Raw genomic sequence first — 5,418 nt, forward strand, 5'->3', positions numbered from 1 at the left:
GGTACTGTAGATGAGCAAAGAGATCTTGGTGTCCATGTACATAGATTCCTGAATGTTGCTGCCCAGGTTGATAGGGTTGTTAAGAAGGCATATGGTGTGTTAGTTTTTATTAGTAGAGGGATTGAGTTTTGGAGCCACGAGGTCATGCTGCTGCTGTACAAAACTCTAGTACAGCTGTACTTGGAGTATTGCGTACAGTTCTAGTCATTGCATTATAGAAAGAATGTGGAAGCTTTGAAAAGGGTTCAGAGGAGATTTACTAGGATGTTGCCTAGTATGGAGGGAAGGTGCTACAAGGAAAGGCTGAGAGACTTGAGGCTGTTTTTGTTAGAGAGAGGTTGCGAGGTTGCAAGGGGGCATAGCTTTAAATTAAGGGGGGGTAGGTATAGGACAGATGTTAGGGGTAGGTTCTTTACTCAGCGAGTCGTGAGTTCATGGAATGCCCTGCCAGTAGCAGTGGTGGACTCTCCCTCATTATGGGCATTTAAGCGGGCATTGGATAGGCATATGGAGGATAGTGGGCTAATGTAGGTTAGGTGGGCTTGGATCGGCGAAACATCGAGGGCCGAGGGCCTGTACTGCGCTGTATTCTTCTATGTTCTATGTGACTTAATTGAGACATATAAGATAATCAGAGGGTTAGATAAGGTGGACAGGGAGAGCCTTTTTCTTCAGATGGTGATGGTTAGCACGAGGGGACATAGTTTTAAATTGAGGGGTGATAGATATAGGACAGACGTCAGAGGTAGTTTCTTTACTCAGAGAGTACTAGGGGCATGGATAACACTGCCTGCAACAGTAGTAGACTTGCCAACTTTACAGGCATTTAAATGGTCGTTGGATAGACATATGGAAGAGAATGCAATAGTGTGGGTTAGATGGGCTTCAGATTGGTTTGACAGGTCGGTGCAACATCGAGGGCTGAAGGGCCTGTTCTGTACTGTTATGTTCTATGTTCTGCATCGCCATTCCTTCAGTGCACTTGGTCAAATTATTGTGGGAGGTAAGAGTCACTTCTAGTGTCTCTGCTGACTTCATTTGTGGGAAGTGCACCCAACTCCAGCTCCTCGAAAACCATGTTAGGGAGTGGACAGGGGAACTGAAGCTGGATGAACTTCCGATCATTCAGGAGGCGGAAGTGTTATTGAGAGGAGTTATCGGGAGTTAGTTACTCCACAGCCACAAGAAGAAAGTAGATGGGTTATTGTATGGGGTAGGGAAGGGAACCGGCAGGCAGTGCAGGGAATCCCTGAGGCCATTCCCCTCAACAACAAATATACCGTATTGGATACTGTTGGAGAGGGGGGTTGGGGGGTGACTTTCCAGGGGTAAGCAATGGGACACAGGTCTCTGGCACAGAGTCTGTTCCTGTTGCGCTGAAGGAAAGGGGGAAGAGGAGCAGAGCATTAGTCATTGGGGACTCCGTAGTTAAGGGGGCAGATAGGAGGTTCTGTGGGAATGAGAGAGACTCAAACTTGGTTTGTTGTCTCCCAGGTGCCAGGGATTGTGATGTCTCTGATCGTGTTTTCAGGATCCTTGAGGGGGGAGGGGGAGCAGCCCCAAGTCGTGGCCCACATAGGCACCAGCGACACAGGTAGGAAGAAAGATGGGGATTTAAGGCAGAAATTCAAGGATCTAGGATGGAAGCTTAGCAAGAGCACACCGAGTTGTTATCTTCGGTTTGTTGCCCGTGCCAAGTGCTAGCGATGCAAGGAACAAGGAGAGAGCAGAGCTGAACACGTGGCTGCAGGGTTGGTGCAGACGGGGAGGTTTTGGATTCTTGGATAATTGGAGCTCTTACTGGGGTAGATGGGACTACTACAAACAGGGTAGTCTTTATCTGAACCAGAGGGGTATCGATATCCTGTTGGGGAGGGAGGTGGAATTTGTTAATACTCTTTGGGAGGATTTAAATTACTGCAGCAGGGGATGGGAACCCTGAGTTGTAGTTCCAGTGGGCGAAAGTGAGGACTGCAAATGCTGGAGATCAGAGTCAAGATTGCAATGGTGCTGGAAAAGCACAGCAGGTCAGGCAGCATCTGAGGAGAAGGAAAATCAATGTCGATTTTCCTGCTCCTCACATGCTGCCTGACCTGCTGTGCTTTTCCAGCACCATTGCAATCTTGACTCTGATCTTGTAGTGTTCAGGAGGTTGAGGGTAGTGAGGTCAGGGATATGTTTGCAAAGTCATGAGAGGGCACTGGCAATCAGGATGTTGGTTTGAAATATGTGTAATTCAATGCCAGGAGCATCCGGAATAAGGAGGGTGAACTTGTGGCGTGGCTGGGTATCTGGGATTTCGATGTCGTGACCATTTCAGAGACATGGCTAGAGGAGGGATAAGAATGTTTGTTGCAGATTCTCGGATTTAGATGTTTCAGCAAGAACAGGGAAGATGGCAAAATAGGCAGGGGTGTGGCATTTTTAATCAAGGGTATTATTACAGCAGCTGAGATAATGTTTGAGGACTCATCCACTGAAGCACCCGGAGGAAACCCACGCAGACACGGGAGAACGTGCAAACTCCACACAGTCAGTCGCCTGAGGCGGGAATTGAACCCGGGTCTCTTTTCTATAGGCCTCCGAATTGTTCCAGAGATGTAGAGGAAAATTTATCAAAGATGATTCTCGATAGGAGTGAGAGTTACGGGGTAGTTGTTATGTGAAACTTTAACTTCCCCGATATTAACTGGGAATACCATAGTTCAAATAGTTTAGATGGGTCAGTTTTTGTTCAATATGCGCAGGACGGTTTTCTGACATAGTATGTAGACAGACCAATAAGGGGCGATGCCATATTGAATTTGGTACTGGGCAATGAGCCCAGCCAGGTGTTAGATTTGGAGGTAGGTGAGCACTTTGGCGATAGTGACCACAATTATGTTATGTTTACGATATCAATGGGCAGGGACAGGTATATACCACAGGGAAAGAGGTAAAACTTGTGAAAAGGCAATTATGATGCAAAGAGGCAAAATTTAGGATGGGGAAGGAAACTGCAGGGGATAGATATTCTTGAAATATGGAGCTTATTCTAGGAATAGCTACTGCGGGTCCTTGATAAGTATATACCTATCAGGCAGGGAGGTGGTTGTCGAGAGAGAGAACCATGGTTTACTAAAGAAGTTGAAGCTCTTGTCAAGAGGAAGAAGGTGGCTTATGTGAGGATGAAGCGTGAAGGCTCAGTTAGGGGGCTTGAGTGTTATAAGTTAGCCAGAAAAGATCTAAAGAGAGGGCGAAGAGGAGCCAGGAGGGGACATGAGAAGTTGTTGGTGGATAGGATCAATGAAAACCCTAAGGCTTTCTATAGATATATCAGGAATAAAAGAATGACTAGAATAAGACTAGGGGCAATCAAAGACAGTAGTGGGAAGTTGTGTGTAGAATCTGAGGATATAGAAGAAGCACTTAATGAATACTTTTTGTCAGTACTCACATTGGAAAAGGGCGATGTTAATGCGAATATGGAGATACAGGCTACAAGATTAGATGGGATTGACAAAGAGGTGTTTTGAGCAATTTTGGAAGATCTGAAAATAGATAAGTCTCCTGGGCCAGATGGGATTTATCCTAAGATTCTCTGGGAAGCCAGGGAGGAGATTGGCTTCGATCTTTACGTCATCATTGTCAACAGGAGTAGTGCCTAAAGACTGGAGGAAAGCGAATGTTGTTCCCTTGTTTATGAAGGGGAGTTAGGACAACCCTGGTAATTATAGGCCAGTGGGCGTTATTTCAGTTGTGGGTAAGGTGTTGGAAAAGGTTAAGAGATAGGATTTTCAATCATCTGGAAAGGTATAAGTTGATTAGGGATAGTCAACACGGTTTTGTAAAGGGTAGGTCATGCCTCACTAAACTTATTGAGTTCTTCAGTTTTAGGGCCACTGCTGTTTGTCATTTTTATAAATGATCTGGTTGTGGGCGTAGAAGGATGGGTTAGTAGATTTGGAGATGGTACAAAAGTAGGTAGAGTTGTGGATAGTGCTGAAAGTTCAGAAGATAGCATTTTTAAGTAGAGCAGATGATTTCACCCCAGTGTTCTTACCACTCCTTTATAGATCATGGAATCACAGAAACAGGCCATTCAGCCTGCTGAGCTTCTGAGGACTCTCTGAAAGAATTATGTAGCTCATCCCAATCCCAATATTCTGTATAATTATTTTTCCATTCAGCTCCTGACTCTAATTTCCGGGAACCACCATTGCCAAATCTGGTCGTGATTGCAATACTGTTTGTGAGAACTTACTGTGTGCAAATTAACTGTCATGTTTCCTGTATTGTAATTATTTTTGAAAGTCCCTGTCGTCAGGCCTTTCTTTATCTTGATTGCTCACATTCTCACCTCTGGATATCCTCACTCTGTTTGGAGTTTGTGTGGTTGAAACAAAGGAAGTAAAACAAAACTGGAAAGACCTTTGACTCAAGTGCAAGAAGTTCATCAGATTTCTTCTCCTAATGTACATATGTCCACTGCTCTCAACCTTATTAGCTCTGATTTTGTTCAGTACCTTTATAGTAAAATACCGAGATGGTAGAGGATGCTGCAAAGGCAATTAACTTCCTTGTACACTGTATTCTCAATTTATATAAAGCAGATTACTTTGAATAGGTTTAATTTTGGAAGGCTGGTAGTTAGTATAAAAAGCCTTGTCTGCACATTTAATTGAGTTTTTAATTAGTTTTACTACACAGAGGCGTGAATTGATTCAAACCCAATTTTTTGCTATTGACCCCCAATGATTTCACATTCTGACAGATTGTATCAGTAAATACCTGACTCAGCTTTGCTTCTTCGCAGTCAAATCTCAAATTAATCTTTTGAGGATGATTTTCTATCCAGAAGAAACTCAGCTCAGGGGGAACACTTTCTTTAGTATCTACAAGTAATGTTAAAACAAAGTTGGATTTTGAAAATGGTGTATCTGGCTGATTTGCACTGAGAATTAGAAGCGTTCTAACACATTCGCTCCTACTCAACCATTTTTGTCAATTAAGCACAAGCAAGAGACACAATTCTCACTCAAGAGTCGGAATTTGCTTGCAAGATATCAATGAATCTAATAAGCTCACCATTACTAATGTGTAAACTGTCTAAAAATGTGACAAAAAAGCCCATTGAGTTGCAAATCAGCTCAAAGCAGATATCATAAAAGGCATTACAACAGTGACTACACTGGAAGATATAGATTCCTTGATTGTAAAGTGCCCTGTGGTATCCAATGGTTGTGAAGAGCTCTTTATAACTGTGCTACTAACTTTGTGAGAACACCCTGGCAGTTTTAACAAGTTCCTGCACTTACCACAGAAAGCCCAAGTGATTTCATAGAAGGTTCGGGCTCTTATTTACTAGCCCCTGTTGTTTGATGCTTACTGCATTGCATGTGGAACCCCAGCAATGATCCCAAAATTACTACAGCGATG

The sequence above is a fragment of the Chiloscyllium plagiosum genome, chromosome 13, assembly GCF_004010195.1.
Source record: "Chiloscyllium plagiosum isolate BGI_BamShark_2017 chromosome 13, ASM401019v2, whole genome shotgun sequence".
NCBI classification, from domain to species: Eukaryota; Metazoa; Chordata; class Chondrichthyes; order Orectolobiformes; family Hemiscylliidae; genus Chiloscyllium; species Chiloscyllium plagiosum.